The sequence below is a fragment of the Canis aureus genome, chromosome 9 (assembly GCF_053574225.1).
Source record: "Canis aureus isolate CA01 chromosome 9, VMU_Caureus_v.1.0, whole genome shotgun sequence".
Classification (NCBI taxonomy): domain Eukaryota; kingdom Metazoa; phylum Chordata; class Mammalia; order Carnivora; family Canidae; genus Canis; species Canis aureus.
The window spans coordinates 22985740-23009124 of NC_135619.1; the positions used below are offsets into that span (position 1 = coordinate 22985740).

The window sequence follows — 23385 nt, forward strand, 5'->3', positions numbered from 1 at the left end:
TCTGGTGGTAAATCACTAGTGAGGAGGACTTTAAGAATATGATTTTGATAAATTTTAAAATAAAAGAAGTTGAATTCATTTTTCTTGATTTTTGTTTTTTTTTTTCTTGATTTTTGAATGGAGCCAGGATTTTTCTGTCTTCATTTTTACAGCTGGAATTTTTAATAATTTTCAGATAAGTGAAATTTAATTTGGTTTCAAGCATATACAGAAGTTTGTGAGGAAGGAAAATATGAATTTCTTGGCATTTCAGTGACAAGGCTTTACATTAAACTTTTATTGTCATCTTTCTTGAATCAAGAGCAGGAAAACGCAGTCCTGAGGGGAGTTTCATTTGCATATTGCTCAACAGCTTGACGTCTTCAATTGGAACACAGCAAAGTGTACAACAGGCCACCTGATTTTTCATAGCCGAGAACGAAATGGGAAATTGAAGAGAAAGAAGAATTTCATTCCACTCCACTTATTTGGTTTAAATTCACTTCAAAAAAATATGAAATGTCTCATTCAGTTTAATTCATGCAAATGAAGCCTATAGAGGATGACAGAAATCATATGGTAAAGACTTTCCCAAATGCTCTGACTGAGAGTGAAGCAGTTTTACACCGTTTTTGAGGGGGATACCATAAAATACTGTTGAAATAGCTGGAGATTGTATTGAAAACCTTCGTAGATTGGAGGAGAGTAATAATTTAGGATTCAAATTAAAAAGAAGGTAAGTAATTCAGCAAAACATTAGAGGGCTTTCATCTCTTTAAAAATTAATGTTCTTTTTCTTTACCATTTAAGTTGGAAAACGGACTATATGACTACATATTCTCTTGATAAGTGTGTACATATAAAGACAGTATCCAAATAATTTAGTTTATACAAGTCCTTTGTCTTGAAACACCCAGGTAATTGAAACAAAAGAAGAATGTTGACTGTCTTTGGCTCTGTTCATTTAACTATTGTCACATTATTAGCTTATTTTTCTCTTTACATTTTTATTGCATTTTAAATAGTAAAATAACAGATGTGGCTGTTCCTTGAGGACTGTGAAATGTATGCAATTTTAGTTACTATCTTCAGTATTGTTGTTATTCTAACCCTGCATGAATTCTGTATTTCCAGTATACATGTGTTATATATTTGGTCATGAACATTCATTGACTATTCAGTTTTATTACTGCTCTGTCTTTACTTAGAGCATTCGTCTCATTTGTCTGTGGGTTTGTTGTGCTCTCTGATAGACTTTTAATAGTATAGTCTCTGAAAATGCCACTATATAATGCAATTAATTAATTGATCTCCTAAAATTCAACTGACTTTGAATCTGTGTTTTTTTTTTGTTTTTTGTTTTTTTTTTTTACTTCTCAATAAGCCTTTGTGTTTATACATCTGAGCTTTAGTTGTGGAAAAATTTGTATTATACCTTTGAAATGCTCTTCTCTCTCATTTCTTCCTTCTCTGTTAATTATGCTATGTGTCATCTCTTGGATTTGTTAGAATATTCATCTTATTTTTTTTCATCTTCTCCCCCTACTTTTCATTGTTTCATCATTCTATTTTAACTTCTTATTTTTTCCTCATTTATTTTCAATGCTTTTATTGAATTTATCATTCTAGTTATAATATTTTAATTTGTAATAGCTCATTAGTTTGCAAATATTCATTGTTACATTATCATGTCCTTGTTTTATTTATGCAATATTACAGCTTTCAGAGTTATTCATTATAGTTTCTTCACAAGAGAATGTCTTTCTCTTTTCTCTGTATTCTTTTTTCCCTGGATTCATTTTTATATTTTTCTTTGTGTTCTTTTTTTCTTTCTTCCATGTAATATGCATTCTCTAATGGCTGCTGATTTTTAGATATCTATTCATATTTGAGAATGAAATATGAAAGAAATAATTAGACTCTTAGTGTTTGTAGTCAAGTTTGCCAGTACCTGGAAGTCTATTGTCTTTGGTCATTCTTCTTCTCTAGCAAATGTATATCTGGTCAGCCCTGCAAAATTTGTGATGGCCAATGCAAACTGGAAATGCAGAGCTCCTTGTTAAAAAATTAAGAACCTCAAGACTGCAATCACAGAGCTTTAAAATAAAAGTGTGATCCTTCTAAGTGTGGGTACCCATAAGATGACAGAAGATGCATACCCATGTATCTGGCCCTATCTCTAGTTAATGTTTGCCTGAAATCCAGTGTTCTGGGAATTGCAATCCTCTGCAATTCATCCTCTGTAGTGAACAGACCTTGGTTACTTATACTTGCAGTTAATTCCCCATTTTTTAGCCTTGTGCCTCACTTATACCTTCTACCTTTTTCTTTGTTCTCTGTTTTAAAAAGTCTCTTTAATTTCTATTGAGAATAAGGACTACATTTTCTAGGGGTAGAGTGATGTGTTCTCCAGCACAATGGCAAGAGGCTGTCTATCCTTTCTGTGTACAGACTTTCAACCCACCACCCAAATTTCAGCCTATGTCCTATATCTGCATTCTGAAACCTTCAAGTCCAGGGTCCCAAGAATATTGTTTTCTTTTAGATTTCTCCCTTTTAAAGACATAAGTAGTAGCTTTCCCCACTCTTTTAACTACAATTCATTTTATTCCTCTATCTTCTTTCAATTTTCCAAAGCTTTGTTGGGATCTCTTGTCTTTGGTTACCTTTTCCCCTATTCCCCTTATTCCTATGATTGTATACTTGGCTTTCCTGCTTTGTCTCATTTACCATGGTGTACTGTAGAATAGAGGATCCATTGTGTGTCCAACCTGCCATAAGAGTAATTATCTTCAAAATAGATTAAAAATTACAAATAAATGCATAAAAATAAGGAAATGTCTTGCCTTATTAATAATCCATTTAACACTAATATACATTTGATCCCTGAACAACTTGAGGGTTATGGGTGTTGACCCCTGTGCAGCTGAAAATCCATGTATAACTTTTGACTCTCTCAAAACTTAACTACTAGTAGCACAGTGTTGACCCAACGCCTTACCAATAACACAACTAATTGATTTAAACATGCATTGTATGTTATATGTATTATATTCTTACAACAAAGTAAGCTAGAAAAAATATTATTTAAAAAATCATAAGGAAGAAAAAATACACTTACAGTACTGTATTGGAAAAAAAATCTGCCTGTAGGTATACTTGCACAGCTTTAACAGGTGTTTTTCATGATCAACTGTATATTAAAAATAAAACAATAATAAAAAAATCATTGGACTTTGACATTTCTTTTGTTAGTATGGAAAGTAGAGTGGAATTTGGGAGAAAATGAATTTAAGGATTTAAGATTGAGAGGGATATTAAAAATTAAATTAAATGTAAGTCTTTAACCATTTCTCAAACAATATAGCAGTTCTGTCTCAAAGTTTACACACAAAATGTATTTGTCTCCCCTTTGTGAAGGAAGTAAATGAGTGAATTTTTAGAAGTCTTCCAGGTGACTAACTTGACTCCCTGGTTTCCATTAGATACTAAAAATTTATTGATGTTATGGTTCATGAGAAAATGAAGTACAACAAAAACCTTTACCAAATTTAAACATGGTAGAGAGTAAGAGGAGAAATGACATTGTTTAAGATGGTTGCTACTTTTTTTTTTTTTTTTTTTTTTTTTTGCTGGTTTGCTTTTCTACGGTCTCATTAAATTCCACTTTACTCTTTTGTTTTATATAGTAGAAACAGCCTTGTGTCTTGATATTTTAAAATATATTCCTCTAAAGAGGTTGGAATTATTTATTTTTAAATATTACTTTGGAACATTCATTATATTGCCATTAGATTGCTGTAATATATTACAATCAGGGATTTCTTGAAAACCACTTGGAAATGTATCACTTGGAGATTTTCACTCAACATCCAGGAATGAAGGAGAGCATTGAGTGTATTCAATTACAATATCCAGTCGGAGAGGGAGAGGGGTAGTGACCATAGAGTGTCTCTCATGTCAGGAATTTTTTCATCATGAAGGGAGCAGGTTACTAGGTGAAAATGCTAGCTTTAATTTGTTTCGAGCCTTTTCATAGAAACCAATAGAGATATATCATCCTCATATCTAATGTATCTTTTTTTGAATACCATTCTCCTGATGCACATTTTTTTCAACAGTCTAATTCATCATGGATCTTTAGACTATTAAGAGGTGTATGTTTCAATGAATAATCTACAGTGCTCTATTCTTGATATCCTTTGATATCATTAAGACATAGCAAGGGATTAAGGGTACCAGCTGTGGTATCAGAAAGACTTGGATCTTGAGTGCTGGATTACCATTTACTAGTAAAATAAATGCGAGTAAATTATAAACTCAGCCTAAGCCAAAAGTTTTCAAAATTGTGTGCATATTGGAATTACTGGGAGTTTAAAAATATGTACTGTTAACCCTTGAAGAACAGGTTTGAGCTGCATAGGTCCACTTATATCTAGATTCATTTTAATAAATACAGCACAGTGCTATAAATGTATTTATTTTCTCTTCCTTATAATTATAATATTTTGTTTTCTCTGGCTTACTTTATTGTAAGAATGCAGTATATAAATGCATCACATTCAAAATATGTGTTAATTGACTGTTTATGTTACTGGGAAAGGTTCCAATCAATAATAGGATATTTGTAAAGTTTGGAGGGAGTCAAAAATTATATGTGGATTTTTGACTGCACAGGAGTTGGTACTCCTAACCCCTGATTGTTCAAGGGTCAACTATATTCAACATCAGGATGCATTATGTGTCAAATAAATCATTACCTTTGTTTTTGGGATCTTGCCTCACAGAGCTCCCTTAGTGACTTTAATAGATAGCAAGGGCTGACAATGTAGCCTCCAAGCCTCATTCTCCTCATCTTTGAAATGGGTATAATTATAGCAACATTATTATATGATTATTTTAAGAGTTAAATGGGAAAAAATGCATGCATAGTACATATCACAATGCCTGTAGCATTATAAATAATTCATAGCTCCCACTCCCTAGCTGAACTATAAATACAGTTAAGGAAGTGACTATATCCTTCTTGTTCACTATTTTATGCATGGAACATACAAAGTATTTTTGTGGATTCAGTGAATCACTTGCCCTGTCTTTAAAAAGAGGAGAGAGACATTGTAGCATTGACTTTTGTTTAGACTCAGAGACACTTACAACAGAAAAAAATATATATACATATTGATTAGGTTCTGCTGTAGAACAACTTCTTTTCTAAAATGATTGTCCTAGTTATTATTTCTTTCAGGCTAATATATTACCTTATCCTAAAAGATACACATATCTGACTTCCATTGTATCTATAGAACTTTCTTTTTAATTTCCCTGTCCCTCCTCCCCTCTTGCCTTCCCTTTCTCCTTTCTTTTCATACTTCTTTTTCTTTTTTCTTTCCTCCTCCTCATTTCCTTCCTTCTGCCTTCTCCCCATACTCACTTTTCTATTTCTGTCTCTATCATAGACAATCTCTCTTGGTTCCAGGATAAATTGCTTTTCTCTTAGCCTTGACTGGCAGCACTCCATTGACTCTGCTTACTTATCACAGGCAATAATTGTGAATTTGTCTTCTGAGTTACAATACCCTCCTTCCTTGTATTTTAGTGGTACATTTTAGTAATTAACGATCCAGCTTTGTAAATGACAAAAAAAAAGTACAGGTTGTAACTCCAACATTTGTATTATTCTTCTTCCATAGAGCTGATATTAATGTTACTTATTAGTTTTTTATACACTGATTTATTCTACAAAAATATTTTGGGTCATTATCATGTGTCAGGCCTTTTATTGATACTAAATAGAATAAATATACACCTAGCCTCAGAGAAAGGCATAAGCTTGTGGAAGTCTCAACAAATAAACAGATTATTATTGAACAGAGCAATGCATGCTGCAGGGGAAATATTAAGCATCTTCCCTATACTTTGTGGAGTGCACATTGTAAGGGTCTTCATTCAGTCCTGTCTACATGGGAGGCAGGGGCAGGGCTCATACCATCTGAACTGTAGTTCAAAGAAGGAAAGTAGGAGTCAACTTTGAGGAATAAGGGGCAAGGGAAATGGGACATGACTCAGCATTCTGGAGTAAGGAGATTGGTGATAAATGAAGTTGGAGAAGCTGGGGAAGCTGGGTATTAAGGAGCTTGGGCTTTATCTTTGGGACACAAGGTAACTTTTAAAAATTGCTTAAACAACTTGAATAATGCATAATAGAATTTCCTTGAAAAATCAGATTTACATGTTAGTGTAAGGGAAAGTAAGAGGAGAACTGAAGACATAAAAAAAAAAAAAAAAGCAGAGAAATAGGTATAATGTGATACATTTTTAAGCCAATCAGGAATAATCTCACCCTTAACATTAGCTATAATAACAAAAAATGTTGAGCACTATATGCCAGGTAGTTTTCTAAGAACCATACTCCTAGTAACCACCATATAGGTAGATTATATTATCATAATATGATGATGATATGAAAAGTAATAACCATCACTAGTTAACTGCACAGATGGGAGGCCAAGCCACCTGAGGTCAAAGCTTCACTTCACTTGTTTTCCATCTGACTTTGGACTAATTGATTCATGCACATAAATGCATATACATAATCGAAAAAGTTTTTTGGGCCAGTTAGGGGTTCCTTCAACCCATACTTGCCACTTTCTTGTTCAATGGATTTTAATAAAATAGTGAAAAGAAGTTGTAAATAATAGCAAAAGAAATGATGTTCAAATCTGATTGAAGTTAAACTTTAAACCTCCATCAAAGAAACAAAAATCAAACAAAAACGAGATGAAATAAATTGTGTGCAAACAGGGACTCTGGAATTTGGAGTAAGGTAAGTAGTAGAATGACACAGGAAGAAGGGGATATAAGTAGACTGATTCCCTGATGCTGTTTGAGGAAAGGGGGGCTCATCTGAATTTCAGTTTTCATCTGAAAAGAAACTTCATAGAAAATGCCTTTTTGGAATCCTGCCTTTATTGCTTCTCAACAGTGTAACCTTGGACAGATGACCAAACTTCTCTTTTCTTCCAGCTTCCTACTCCATGCTTACATAAACAATAGCATTGAACTCATAAGATGTTGTGAAGATTAACTGAGCTAACAAATATAAAATACTTAGGTAGTTCTGACACATAATGTCGGATATATGTTATCTATTATCATTGTTAAAACATCCTTCGGATTTCATGTATTACCATATTTGCTTAGTAGTAAATTGTGTATATTTCTAATCTTAAATTTTTAAAACTTTAGGGCCATAGGCAAGAATTTCCTCTCATTGCTTCCTGAACTGTGGTATGTTCTGCCTTGGTAGACTTAAACTATAATTTTAGTGCCAATCAAGGAGAGCTTCTAAACTGTCAGTGAATAGTGCTCAAAATTGGGTACCATGCAGAATGAGTAGCAATTGCAATAATCATCTCTTGTCTATGGAAGATGGTGGTCATCTCTAAGGGCCCACTTGGGGAGCTAGATGATGTCAAACATGCATGCTGCAAGCATAGTGCAGGAACTTAGGTTAATAATGTTAGAAACCAGCTGAATGTGGGAATTTGGAAGAAATAGCATATGGAAGGTGATTCATGTACTCCTTTATCTAACATGAAATGTAAAATGAATGCTAGTTTGTTTTGTTTGTTGTTGTTTCCTGGGGAAAGAAAGACCTCTGGGTAATATGATTACAATATGACAAAAAGTTCAGACATTTTTTCAGAGGCTAAGAGGTGTGCTTGGGAAGGAAGAATTTGGACTACACACTGAACACCCTTGGGGGAAGATGAAAAGAATCAAATGCCTTAGAGATTGAGATACACAGCTGGATAATGCAGAGATAGATCCTTTAAGTTGGAACATGGGGTGAAAGTTGGGAAGGCTTTTGCATCTGTGTTTGACTGGTTACTGAATTTGGAACAAGTTTTCTGCAGGGCAAAAATTTCTATGGAAGCATAAGTTTTTCAGCACCCAGCAGGGAAAGGATAAAAGAACTTGCAGTTTCCTGAGATTAGATTTTTTTTTTTTTTTTTTGCCAGTATTGTGGCCTGTACTGGAAATACATGGCACAAAATCAAAAATCAAACATTGCTGATTTACATGAGCAGCCCAGGGCCAGGGAAATGGTAGCCAACTTAAACACAGAAGTAGCCTAATCTTATTCAAATTTCCGTCTAGGAGAAGCAAGTTGAGAGAAAAAACAGCACAGCACAAAACAAAAGAATAAGATTGTGTGGTTGTGGCGAGATCCCATATTTGCGTCTTCATGCATAGGTTAGAGTCAGATGTTAAGAGATGATTTGAAGTAATTGTAGTCCTGGTAAAGGCAGTAGGTATATGAAAATTATGAGTTTCAGATTGGAGTGGAGTTAGGTGTAGGACTCAGTAAGTTACCACCTGTGTTGACCACTTTCTTCTAATATAGGTAGAATGAGTATATTCTCTGGAGTCTACCCCAAAAGAAATCCATTCTTATTGTGAAAAAGAAAAAAAAAAAAAAAAACAGAAGGAAAGAAAAGAATATCCTCAGAGCTATGGTACTGGGAAATTGACAAAGGCTCCAGATGAAAGCCAGTAGAAGTCCAGGAAATGAGGCTAAACACTGAATCCGAGCTGTGTCAGAAGTTTCAGGCACTTTTAAGAAGACTGACAAAGTCTTAGTAAAGATGCATGAGCAGGAATTATGGGTAATTAATGCCAAGTACTACTGGATACTGAATAACAAGTTAACATCACTTTTAGCCATTGGAGTGGTGGTTGATCTATGAATCAGGCCATAATTCATAAGGTTTTAATCCTTTATACTGACTACAAACAGATTCCAATAACCTGGGAAACAATGTGCTGAAACTGGATTTTTGCAGAAGAGACAAGAGGCTACCTAATAATGCTACTTCTGCAAATGGGTGTCCAGAATTGAAAGGTGTGACTGAGTAAGTGTTCTATTTGAAATCAAAATTTGTTTTTGATGCTGCATGCTATTGTTGCCGATAGGATGGTAATATTATTATACACTTGCTAAAAGTGCAAAACGTCAGGAAGCACTGGACCCAGATTCTGAGACATTTAAGGTAGATTTGATTTTAATAATTCCTGAGCCTAAATTATTTTTTAAAGGATAGTTACAAGATAGGAATATTTTTCTATCTTTACAAGTGAGACATGCATGATCTGCTTAAAAAGGAAATAGTGCTTAATAGAGTAAAAATAACCCAGAACTTTTGGGAGTGCTGTAGAATGATCACTTTCTCCAAGATCAATTTTTCTAAGGACAGCATAATAAAGAACTTTTAATTAATGCCATTAGCTTCTAGTCTGGCAGGTATTATGGGTCACTGAATGTAGGAACACATCATAAATCTTGGAAAATTAGAATATATGTGGGTAAGAGAACACTGAAAACAGATGAAAGTGATGACTGCATCGTTATAAACCCAAGGTGCACCAGACTGCCTGCAGCATGAATGGTTTCAGCTTCAGATTTAAAGAGCAGGTATAACTAGAGAGCCATCAAGAAGACAGGGCCTCTTTTCAGCAACCATTACCTGTATAGGGCCAAAGGCAGAGTATGGTTCTCAAAATTAACATGCACAAAACTGAATTTTTGATATTCCCTCCCAAAATGACTCCTTCTATATCTTTGTATCTGCGACACACCTCTGTCTCATTTGTTCAGGTCAAAACTCATTCTTGACTCCTCAGTTTTTCTCTCATACCCCATTCTATTAACAAAAACTATTAGATCTCTCTTCAAACTGTACTGAAAGTTGGATGACTTCTTACCACAACCCTTCTTACCCTCTGATCCATGCCACAACCATCTTATGCCTTATTCCAGTACCTTTCTACATGGTCTTCATTGTTCCATCTCTATCCACAGTGGTATTCATTAGGACCTTTTGTTAATGTCACTTTTCTCACACTGGCCATATAATAAAAATCTACTCCCCTCCCCCACTTAAACTTCTGTTTTGCTCATGTGACTTGATGGGCCAATGAAATGTATAAGAATGTACATGTATCCTCTCTGGGCAGTAGCATTAAGAACCAATGTGATTAATGGAATTTACATAATCCATTCACTATGGTTCCTATTATAAGCCCCCCAACCTTGCCGACTATGAGTAAATCTGTAGGATGAGAGAAAAATCAGTTTTCTTGCTTCAAGCCTCTGAGACTTTCAGGGTGCAACCAGTTTAACTTCACCTATCCTAACTGATAAATTGTTCCAGGAGATGCCAGAACAGGAACAAAACCCAAAAATATTTGGCATTGGTTATGGCATTGTGTGGTAGGTGTCAAGGAAATATTATTGGAGGCCAGATGGATGGTAATCCATGTTATATAGTGGGAAAATTCTAACCTATGGTCACATGGAAAGCAAGTATTTTACCCATTGAGCTTGTAGCTTTACGCAAGAGAATAAGTGAACATCAACAACTAGTTTCTTACTTTCGACTTCATTTTGACATGTTACAACAGGAAAAAGATAAAACAATTGGTTGGCTTGCAAGAAAGAATGAAAGAGATTAAAGAGAGTTCTGAAATGTGGGATTTGGCAGAATAAAGTTGCAATTGACTTCTAATTCCAGATAGTAAAAAGAAAGCTGTTAAGGCTTTTAAAAAACAAAAGGCTAAAATTCAGCCTGGCAGCAGCAAGGGCCAAAACAAAAGAATGGCCATCAGCCACCTGTTAAAGTCTCTCAATGAATGAATTCTTTACCTCATAAGTCTTTTCAGTTGCACCAGAAGGTCAAGAGAAAAATACTAGGGATGGGCCTCTCCCAGGATATCTGTTAAGTTTATATTCACAATAAAGTCTGGAGAGCAGGGCACATCTCCAAAACAACTTAAGTAGGATTATTGGTACATGAAGATGACTGTAAATATTAGGAATTAATTAGGTGACTGTAACTTTGCAATAATTGTACTGTTGAAAACCCCACGAGCCTGTGAAATTATGACTATTAAAGATTTAAAATATAGTCCCCAGACCCCAAATCTTATGGTGGTAAAGAAGATTTAGCAAGCTGCTCAGCTTGCTAAATGGACAACATTTTCTTATATCCATTTCAGATGTATACACTGAGGATAAGGTATACAGGTCAGAGCCCAGAACCCTTGAGAACTATAAACTTGAGCACTATTCTCAGGTAGCTAACCCTCACAGTGGCCACTCAGTGGGAATGGAGAATTTCTATGGTTCGGTGACTTCTAAGTGCTTCCTCCCCATGTCCATTCTTCCTATTCCTTACCAGAAATATTTATTCAAGTGATTCTATTCTTGTTCTGTGAATCCAGTGGGAATAGGATAGACGGGTAGATGGTAGAGCATTTTTGTGTATTTATTTCTTTTTTAATTTCTAGGTCTTTAGAACAAGAAGTGGCACATCTGGACTTTTATAGATATATTTACTTCTGCTCTTAAATCATAATATTATTAGACAGAATTCTTGAACTTTCTTGGGGAGTGTTAGGAGGTTATTTTGCATGTGGGGAAGGGAGCAAACTAAATATTTGTGATCATCAGGGAAGCATATTAGGATGTTTGAAAATGTCTGTTCTGCTTTGGACAAATTGTAGATTGAAATTCTTTACCCAATTCAAAGCAGTCAGGTTATATGATTTTCATGGGCCAGTGAAATGTGAGCAGAAGTGATAGTAGAACTCAGTAGCAGAAGCTTGAAGAGTCAATATATGGTTTGTCGTGCCTTTGTCTTTATACTTTGGTTATGAAAACCAGTCCATTGGTTTGGGTCTTTGAGTAATTGCAATGGACATAATCTTCTTTTGACCAAGAATATAGATATAGGACAAATGAGAACTAGTTTTAGGTTGCAAATTATTTGTTTTCAGGATATTTATCACTTGTTATAACTTGGCCTATCCTAATTACTACAAACCCAAATTCTACCAACAAGGCAGAACCTAGAATGATCATATTAAAGCCTCATATTATTCACTCCTCTTCATGAACCTCTCCAGTGGCTCAGAGTAAGACAGTCCTAATATGAATTTTCTTCCTTCTAACTTTCTAACCTAATTTTCTTTGACTCTCCATTTCATTCTTTCTACTGTAGCCACACATTAGTGACCTTGTTCTTCTTAGAACATGGTAGCCACATTCACCCTTTCGTTTGCTATTTCTTCTGCCTAGAACACTCTTAACCCAATTATACACTTGATTTTCTCTCACTTCTTATCACTTTATCTCTAATACTTTCCTGGCCACCCTTTATAAAACAAAGCAATAGCACCTGCTCTTCCATTTCCATCTTCATTTGTTTCCCTTTCCTTTAAAACACTTGACACTCATTGGCATATTGTATGTTTACTAATATACCTCTCCCTACCTTTTCCACATATTGTGCACATACTAGAATCTAAGTTCCTTGATAGAAAAGGCATTGTTTTGTTTGTTGCTGTATCTCCAGTTCCCAAGACACTATGTAACTGACAGCAGTCAATAAATACTAAAAGAATGAAAACCAAAAGAGATAAATTAGAGATGTGTCTTTTTTTGGAGGTGCTTGTGTAATTGGACAATATAATTTTCTTTGGAAGGAAGTAGGGACATTGCAGGAAAGAAAGAAAATCCATATTATGGTTCTGGTCATCTAGAGAAGGCAGAATGAAACTGACACTTATGTACTATAGTTGACTATCTTCCATTAAAATATGTGAAAATAATTATTTACCAATTAGGGATATACATAAAAACAAACAATTTTTCTGTCTTCAGTCCCTGCAATTGGGAGAGCTAAGAGAGTGAAGAGACGTTGGAAGAGTTAATACACATTTGTATACAGCTGCCAAAGCCTTTACACTCTGAGGTGCCAGATTAGAAGGCTTAGAAGAGGAGCTATATCTAAGAATTTAGGAGAAAAAAAGACTATGGCATTTGTTGTTAACAAGATAATTGTTGATTGACCTATCTATAAACTTTACTTTTTTTATTCAAAGCCTTTCAAAAATACATATAATAAGTATATGTATGGGGTAACTTTTTCTTTTTCTTTTTATTTAAATTCAAGTTAGTCAACATAAAATATATTATTAGTTTCAAGATAAGATCTCTTTTCTAAGTGGATTGATAGTAAGTCTCTAGCATGTAATTTCCATATCCTAAGGGATAACAATATGTTGTCTCTTTAGTGAACTAAAATTTTAGTCATTATTTGTCATACTTGAAATCTATGGATGTTGATTTTCTATTGCTCACATTTCAGATCACTGACTTCTTATCTGGCGATTAGATGTGAACTACCGTGGATGTAAGAATCACAGTCTCTCCTAAAAGAGAAAGGTAAGGCTCAGGCCCACTCCAAAATTTTGGGGGCTCAGGGCAAGAGTACAAATGGAGGCCCAAATAATAATGTATTGATATTAAAATTTACCAATCAAGCAGAATATAAACTACATTCTTTATTCTGTGGTAGAATGACACCTTGCCCCCTTCAAATCCCACACCTAGCTCCATATTGTGGAAGGAAGGCCCTCTCTTGTATTTTTATGGATACTTTAACCTTAAATACCTAATCTCTGTATTCAAACCCTATAAACTTCTGATCCTTTGGCTATGTCTTGGGACTAGGAATACACATACATCTTTTTGGAAGGAAGATCCAGGGGAGAGGCCAGAACAGGTCCTAGAAACAAAGTTGAGTAATTTGTCCAATAATTCTGAGACCTTTGGTATACGTGGTCTAGACATGGGGAATATATTTTCAGGTTGGATATATCTCTTGACCTTGCAACCATTTTTTCCCTCTGGCAAAGGGGGTGGAAAGTTGGTCAGAGAAAGTCCAAAATGAGACTTTCTATACTGCAGATCCCAGAATAGTTGCTTCTCTTGCTCACATTTAAAGGCAGTGTTGAACTAGTAAGGTTGACATCTAGAGGCTCTTCCACAGGATAAGACATATCAACACAAGCTTGTGTGTTTTATAACCCTAAACCCCTACTGAGCATGTAGCTCAGTGGGATTATTCAAAGCTGCAGACAGTAGTAGAAAGCAAAAAATTAGGTCTTTAAGAGGGTAATATAAACTTTGACTAAAGACTGTTCTTTTTAGGAAGAGTAGAACATTTAATTTATTTAATGAAGTATTTTATGGAGCAATTTGGAACCTCATAAAGGTGCAGTTAAAGCAATTGGTGCTGATTCAAAGAATATTCCTTGCATAATGACTTTGGATCCTTGGGGAGAGAAGGAGGCTATCATTATATAGAGTGTAGTGTTCTTGGCCCATGGTCAGCAAACAGTTTTAGTTGTACAGGAACTATCCAATGCAAACTATTGAACATCATAGTGTTCTATCTACATATGCTGCAGATCTGCCTATAAATCTCTGAAATTAATATGCATTAACTTTTGTTCATTAAAACTAGATATTTTGATGCTGGGTAATTTACTGGTATTAAAAAATAATTGCATCTCTGTATGCTTGAAATCCTCCAGAGTAGCAGGACTGCTTGTGAGAAAAGTGCTCCTCTTAAAGATACAGTCTGACTCAAGAGGAGATATTGACTATTGATTGCTATGGAAAATATTAAGAAGTGTTTTGGACTACTTCCAATCATCCAACTGAAGGATCATCCAACACAAAAGATTATCAAAGCTTTGTTAAACATGTAAAGAATTTTCCTCTTAAAATAGGCAGTGAAATTACTGGATTGCTTGTTCCAGCAATTCTCAAGTTTTGGATCAGAGGAATCTCTTGAAAATTATTGTGGACCCCAAAGAGATTTGGCTATGTGAGTTATATCTATTGATATTTACCATATTCAAAATTAAAATTTATAATTTAAAATATATAATATTTATTAAAATTACATGAATATATATGCAACAGATAGTTTATAAAATATAACTATATCTTTCCAAAGAAAATAGAAGCTGGCATTATTGAGGCACCTGGGTGGCTTAGTTGCTTAAATGTCCAACTCCTGATTTTGGCTCAGGTCATAATTTCAGAGTTGTGGGATTGAGCCCTGCATCAGACTCTGTGCTGGGTGCGGAGCTTGCTTAAGATTCTCGCTTTCAAAAAAAAAGATTCTCTCTTTCCCTCTCTCCCTTATTCACATGCTCTCTCTGTCAGTCTGAAAAAGAAAGAAAAAAATAGCATTATTTTGAATTTTTCTATTGTTTTTTTTTACTGCATTGAAAAGCACAAAGTTTGATTAGCAAGTTAAGTTTGGCAGTATTGTTCTATTCCTTATTTTTCCTTCTTTCTGCTCCCTCTCCCCCACATTCGAGACAGTGTTAGGTTTTGATTGTCCTCCCTTTGAGTAAACAACAAGAGTACAGATATGAAATTCCCATTGTTCGCTGCCCTGATGAACATCTGAACAGATGTTGGGCAGGCAGCATGCACTGCATGATAGGAAGGAAATACGACCCTTAGAAATGGTACTAAGAGCTCCCAATGTTGGGACGTGCTCACAACACTTTGATAGATATAAATTAGGAGTTAAATGTGTAGCCAAGATAGTAATTTCCTTGCTAGGTATACCAAAGGATTATATATGGATTATATATGTTATTATATATATTTATATATATATTAATATTTTAAAAATTCATTTATTTGAGAGAGAGAACAGAGTGAGTGAGAGAGAATATGAGTGAGAGGGAAGGGCATAAGGAGAAGAAGCAACAGGCTCCCTGTCAAGTGAGCTGATGTGAGGTTCTGTCCCAGGACCCTGGGATCATGACCTGAGCCAAAGGCAGATGCCTAACTGATTGAGTCACTCAGGTGCCCCTGGGTTATGTACTTTAATATGTGAAAATGATTACCTGTAAGATTTCCACTTTTCTTATTTGAAGTAAAGAACAGACATTGGTTATTTTATCATATAGGCCTTAAAACATGGCACAGCACTTGCTAATATATTTGATATGCTTTCTTTTTTGGATGCCTTGCTTTTGATGCTTTGATAATTTAGTTTGTATAAACATAAATTGCTCTTCAAATACTTCTAAAAATACTTTATGTTAGAAATATTTTCTCATAATCATATTTCACTATGTTATCAGGTGTTATTATGAGTGATTATATCTCTGGGTTCTTTCTATTTCTATTAGACTATAAACTCTGAGAGAGTAGGATGCTAGCACAGAGCTTGACACATAGTGTGCCTTCATAGTGTTGCTTATATATTTAGGCCTCTTAAAGTAGTAGTAGCTGAAGGCTAGCCCCACTGTTTCTGACTCACTGACTCATTATTCATTTTGGTTTTCCCTTTCTGGCCCTTCTTTCTACATGTGTAGATGCTCAGTTCAGTATCTCTTGCTCACTCCTTCCCCACATAAATCTTAGATATTTTGAAAATTATTGAGGACCTTATCAGCAGTGACTTGTGGTATTTCAAGCCCTAATGCTCTTTTAGCTATGCACACTTAGGCAAGTATTAAGGTCTAATTCTTTTACCTCAACTGAATCTAAACCCAGCTATAAAATTTTATCATTTTTTAATCTGTTTGCATTATTATATTTATCACACCGTATAATAATTCTCATTTTATCGTATTGGCTATTTTTATTTCTTTTTTTATTATTTTAAAAAAACTTTATTTGAGAGAGTAAGAGTTCATGAGCAGGGGGAGAAGCAGATGGAGGAAGAGAGGAAGAAGGAGAGGGAGAAGCAAACTTCCCATCGAGCCAGGAGCCAGACTCGGTGCTTGATCCCAAGACCCTGAGACCCTGACCTGAGCAGAAGGCAGACACTTAACTGACTGAGATACCCAGGCAGCCCTTGTTTGCTATTTTTGTAGGGGAAAAAAATAAGCATCTTAAACAATTATTTCTGATTGATTAATTAGTAGGCACTGTATATTTATAATTTATTTTCATAATTTACATGGTACTATTGCATCTATTATTAAAGAAGATATATCACATCCCAGCAACATGTTTTGTTGTCAAAGCTTCAACACCAGAATATTAGACACAATAAAGAAAATAAAGAAAATATGTATCAGCACTTTAGAAGGAGGTAGAAAAATGTTTAAAAATCATAGAAAAAAAATGATCTTTGTCCAAAGGAGAAGAAGGAAAGATCCCTACAGCTTGACTAGCAAAACAAAAAAGTATGAAAGGTATGAGAAATTCTCTATGAAGTTTATTTTCTAGACACATCTATGCAAGATAGATAGGGTAGGGAATGTCCTGGAATTTAAAGAGGTTGTAACTTAGGCCCTTTGGCAGCTGTGGTGGCTGGGATGGTCTTTCTGAAGCCCAAGCTAGGCTGTTTCCTGGTGTGTGTCTATTGGCTTGAAATACCTTGGAAGAACCCTTTTTAATGCCTTCCTCTGGCTGTCAGGAATGCTTAAAAGGTTTCTATCAGACTTACCGCTCAGAGATGAAACATTTGAAGTGCACTGTCTGGTTTAGGTAATACATTGGCAGCAACTATTTTATTTCAAAGAAAATCCATCAATTAACAAGTGAACATGACAGATAGAGTGACAGTGTTTCTCTGTGTTCAAAAGAGGTAGCTAAAGAAAAGGGAACACTGGGTATCTGAAGAGGAAAAATCACCCCTGGGGAAGAAAAAAAGAGCCCCCTGAGAATGCAAAAGCTCACAAAATAGATCTGTCAGATCCTTTCAGACTTTGATGAAAGACACAGTGCTTGATATTAGGAAGACTCTGGGCAAAACAATTCTTCACCTTAGATGAATTCTAAGCCCAACTAAAGACAGAGATTACCATGAAAGGAAAAATGAACCAAGAGTTGGAAAAGATCAGTGCAATGCAGAATAATTTTGCCTACTCCATAATTTGCTTAGGATGAGACTTACCTACCTCCAGTCGGTGCTGACACAATAAAAATCCAGGCATTAAGATAGTTTTTAATTTGAATCTGTGGAGGCATGCTATCAAAAGCCATTACATCTTAGCAAGGCCAGCATGAACGTTAATATGTTTGCTCTCAGAAAATGTGTCCTAAAATTTTAATATAATTTAACTAGCATTAATATGTGCCTTCTGTGTATAGCACTATGTAGGTGCTATTGGCAATGCATTGATAGAAGACAAAGAACTTGCCTTCATAGAAGTTCTAATAGAATAGGACAGCTATGGTATAGAGGCAATGTGTATGTATTTAAGTGGGCAACACTTTTATTCCTAGAGCTGTATATTTTTTATAATCAGTAGACTCCTAAGCATACAATTAATTGAAGTAGAAATCTTGCAAATTATTTTTTAAAGATTTTATTCATTCATTTGACAGAGAGAGAACACAAGTAGGGGAGCAGCAGGCAGAAGGGGAGGGAGAAGCAGGCTCCCTGCTGAGCAAGGAGTTCAATGCGGGGTCTGGATCCTAAGACCCTGGGATTATGACCTGTGCCAAAGTTAGACGTTTAACTGACTGGGCTATCCAGGTGTCCTGCAAATTGATTTGTTAGTATCTCTTACTTAATATTTCAGAAAACATATTGTATTAAAAGCATGTGTTTAGTGATTATCTACTTTTAATTAAAACAAAAATGAAAAGTTTTTGTTTTGGGTTTTTTTTTTTTTTTCTATAAAGAACAGAGAAATTTTATAATGACATTAATTTATTAAAGACCCAATCTAAGGCAGGCAACTTCCAAGACCCCTTAGTGGTCCTTCTCCCCTACTGTTCATAGCATTGTGTAGTTCCCACCACTTTGGATAGTTCTCTCCTGTTAGCTAACTAATGGAATATTGAAGAAATGAAAGTGGATTTCTGAGGCAAGTTCAAAATAGCCCTTGTGGCTTCTGCCTTGCTGTCTTGTGGACCATGGGCTCTGAAGAAAGTCAATTGCTATATTGTGAAAACACTCAAGTAGCCCAGCAGAAAAGGCCACATGGTAGTAACTTATGTTTCTCCAGGACAGCCAGAACCAACTTACTAGCCATTTTAGTAAGCCATTTTAGAAGTGGATTCTTCAGCCCCAAACAAGGATTTCACATGAATGTAGTTCAGGCTTGTCTGTATCTTGACAACTTGTTAAAAACTAGACTACAGGTCCAAAATCAAAATGGAGTTCCTTACGTTAAGTCCCACATCACCAAAAAAAGACTTAAGCACAAGTTTGGCTTTCTCAGGAATAGGAGTCCTACACCAGGTAATCAGGAATCCCCTGATCAGTATTACTTAGGTCATCTGCCTGATAAACCCCTGCCATTCCCTAAAGGAAAGTAACCTCGTTACAGTCAGCCCACTTTTTTGCCTAGTATAACTTCCTGTGCCTGTTCCTTTCTGCCTATGTAAGTTTTTCATTTTGTACAGCTCTTAGAGCTCCTTTCTATTTGTTAGATTGAATATTGTCCATTCCAATTGATTTTTTGCTCAAATAAACTCTTAAAATTTTAAATATTTTATCTTTTAATAAACTTCAGCAGAGAACCTGTGCCAGCAACACTCCGCTAAGCTCTAATGTAATTCCCGTCCCAGAGAAACTGTGTAATGAGAAAGGTTTATTGTTGTATTAAAGCACATAAGTTGGGGGGGGGTCATTTTTATATGTAGCAGTTGATAACAAATCCATAGCCTTTAAGTATTCTTTTCAATCTTAAAATCAATGCAGACTTTGATTTCGACTTCATGTGAAATACTTGGTTATATTAGAGTATCAGCTTGCTTCTTTATGCGTTCAACCTGGTTGTCTCTAATCAAGCAGAAGTGTGATGCTGCAAATACCTTTTCTTTTGCTTCAGGAGTAGCAAGTAGGCCTTCTTGTCAACTGTTTCAACCTCTTTAATAGCTGGTGAAAGTGTTGCTGTCAGCTATGGTTGTTTTCTTTAAACTAACACTAATTCAGTATAAGCAAAACACTTTCCTCTTAAATAGTTAAGCTTCTCAGACTCAGTGAAATCTATTTTCCTTTTATCCATTCTTTGCTCAAAACATAATGCATAATAAAACAATACATATCCTTGATTACTATAAAATGAAAGTGATGGAAGAGCATATCTGCCTGTAATAAAAACATCAAAAGCAATTTAGCTGCCCAACAAATGTAATTTTAACAGGGCAGGGTATATTATGTTTGCAGAAGATATGTGAGCATATTTTATTTTCAAAGAGTCAATGTTGCCTTTTTAAAGGGATATTTTCTATATTTCAAATGTAATAGTATAATTGAGATGAACAATACCATTTTAATATTCTTATAAGTCTATCCCGATTTTGACCTTCTAAAGCTCGACTACCTCCAATCTAATCTCCAAATTTATGCAACCTGCCTACAAACCAGAATATAAATTCATATTTAATTTATAAATATATAAATTTTTTGAAAATCCAGTATTAGTCATGTACCTTTTCTTATGGATAAAGTATTTAATTTTGTATTACTCTAAAATAGTTGAAACATTTTTTTGTGTGTGTGACTTTTATTTTACCTACTTGGTTTATATGTTCACAAAGACCAAGGAGATTTTGAAATTTTACTTGCTGCTCTGAGCTCATTTAAGCTTGGAAATGATGGAGCAATTTTAATGTATAATATGCCTAAGTAAATTTTAATATTATCTTCCCTTGAATATATTTCAGCAAATGCAGTGTATTTTAATTGGTATAAACACCAGCAATAATAATACAAAATATATAGAACAGTATTCAAGATTTAACCTATAAAGTTAACCAACTTCACAAACATAGTCTATGATTTAATGGCTACAAGTGCTAAATCAAATATAACTAAGGCTGTTGCCTGGAAATTTTACCAAAAGCCTTCTTAGAATATTCTCTTCTTTAAGGCAACGTTGTTCCTTTTTTATTCAAATTATCCACATGTTTACTTAATTCCTTTAGTTTGCATGTGTAGATATGGTCTTAATCCCTAATGTTGGATGATGGTAAAAATATAATTTGGTCCCACTGAATCTAATGAAGTGAGGGTATTATGCTCTATTATTCTCCAAAAGATCCATTTATGTGCATTGCACTCTGGTCTAAAAAATAAATCTTGCAGTTCAAATTGCCATATGCTCAGAATTTTAGCACAGGTGAGAGCACAGTAAGACCAGCTGCTATTGCTCTAGATAATGATATCATGTAAACAAGAGAAAATATCTTTTGAAAATGAATACACATTACTCTTTCAGTTTGGAAACAGAGACATTGGAAAAAAATAAATACGGATATTCTTAACACTATTTTAATATCCTTGTCTAAGTTTAGAAAAACAGTTTTTCTCTGACTTCCGTTGGTTGATTGGTTTGGCTTTCAAAAATTACTTCCTTTTTAATAAAACATAGGTTATATAATTGATATATGTATTTGCATGTGATTTTAAAATAACAGTACCATAACAGTACTCACACTAAAGTTACAAATATATGGGGCACCTGGGTGGCTCATTGAGTGCATTAAGCATCTGCCTTTGGCTCAGGTCATGATCCCAGAGTCCTGGGAGTCTGTGTACAGCTCCCTGCTCAGGGGAGAAGTCTACTCCTCCTTCTCCCAGTCCCCTTGCTTGTGTTCTCTCTGTCAAATAAATTAATAAAATTGAAAAATAAATAAATGTACAATTATATGTATGGAATAAAAATCCAGATAAGACATAGTTCCCAGTACTTATGGAAATTTAGCATATGATAAAGTTAACAACTCAAATCACTGGGACCAAGATGGGCTTTGTAATGAATGGTATTGGGACAACTGTGTAGCTATTTGGAAAAAGAAAGACACAACTAGTTTTGTGCTCCTCACCATGCACAAGAATTAATTATGAATTTATTAAGGAACTAAATATTTAAAAAATTGAATCCATATAGCTACTAGAAGAATACAGGAGTCAATGCTTATGTATAACTCAAATCCAAAGATTTTGAGATTAACTGATAAATTTGATGATGCAAAAATATGCATGGCAAAACAATAACAGCAAAATTCTCATCAACAATGGCAAAAGACTTCTGATAAGTTGAAAGAGAAAATTTGTAATGTATGGCACAGAAAGGGGACTAATATTAGTATACAAAGAATCTTAAAAACTAAAGGACAAAGAATAAAAAAACATGGAAATAAGCAAAACATATGAAAATACAATTCAATAAAAGATATAAAAATAACATGAAAAATCCAAACAAATTCATATCAAACTAATGAAGTACTGTCTCTCAAAAAAAGTGAAAAATTTAAAAATATGACAATACATTTTGTTGGGGAGATAGACTATCTTATACGTTGGTTGTTAGAATACAAAGCAGTAAAACCCTCTCAAGTGGGATTTGGCAATAGATAAGAGGCCTATATATGTACTTATTCCCAAAAGAGCAATTCCACCTCTAGAAATCGACCATGATGATATATCTCCCACAATATGAAAATAAACTTTCTCAATGCAAGATTATTCATTGCAGAATTATTTTGGTGGATTTCAAATAATTGAAACAACCCAAATTTCTAAATTGAATAATGTTTTAATAAACTATGACACAGGGGTGCCTAGATGGCTAGTGGATTATGTCTGACTTGATTTCGGCTCTGTTCACTATCTCAGGGTTATGAGACTGAGCTCTCCCCCACTCGGCATCAGCTCTGTGCTCTGTGGCAGTCTGTTGGAGATTCTTCTTCTCCCTCTACCCCTCCCCCTGTTCTCCTTCTCTCTCTCTCTCTCTCTCTCTCTAAAAATAAATAAATAAATCTTAAAAAAAATAAACAATGACACCTCCACATAATGGACTATGCAACTGTAGTAGGAATGAAGAAGATTTCTATGAACTGATGTGAAATTATTTCCAGGATATTTTGTTAAGGTATCAAAAGCAAGCATATCTATTTAATACTGCCCTTCTTATATGAGAAAAAAAAAAGGAATATAAGAAATAAAAGAGCAGAAGAAATACAAGAAGGGCAAACCAGAAAGTAATGAGATTTGGTTACCTGTAGCATGAGGTGTAATGGAGAGAATGAAGGAATGAGAGCAGTGTATTAGGATGAGGGAGAGACACAGGCAGAGGGAGAAGCAGGTTCCATACAGGGAGTCTGAGGTGGGACTCGATCCTAGGTCCCCAGGATCACACCCTGGGCTGCAGGCGGCGCTAAACCGCTGCGCCACCGGGGCTGCAGTGTATTAAGATGAGAATAGAAATTCATCTGATTATCCTTTTTATATAGCTCTGCTTCTTAAAAATATGTGAATATTACACATACTCCCCCCAAATAAATAAATAAATAATTAAAATCAACCAGGTTGTGGTTGGTGGGAACCTAAAATGGAATTTAAAAAATAATAAATGAACCTAATTTACTACAAATGAATACCATACACACTAAAGGGAGAGGTGAAGAAAAGAATAAGCCTAAGAAAGGCTGGCAAGTAGTAATCTGAGTATAAACCATATGGCTAAAGACAAAAATAGCTGTAAAAATATTATGATCTACTTTTTCAATTTATTTTTCATGGGACATGGGGTAGCAATTCTAAAAGTAGTTTATAT

General features: G+C 34.8%; 1 long non-coding RNA gene across 5 annotated transcripts in view; it reads left to right on the top strand.

The window, feature by feature from the left end:
• Window positions 1–242: 242 nt before the first annotated feature.
• The window catches only part of LOC144320506 (uncharacterized), a 148075-nt gene continuing 124932 nt past the window's right edge, over window positions 243–23385 (top strand). For 4 of the 5 annotated variants that reach the window (XR_013386129.1, XR_013386131.1, XR_013386128.1 and 1 more), the window contains exons 1-3: window positions 243–715; window positions 8780–8894; window positions 13191–13267. This is a non-coding gene — a long non-coding RNA (uncharacterized LOC144320506). Of the gene's footprint in view, window positions 716–8779; window positions 8895–13190; window positions 13268–14421; window positions 14718–23385 lie in introns of all 5 variants that reach the window. The other variant, XR_013386130.1, reaches the window with a different exon arrangement.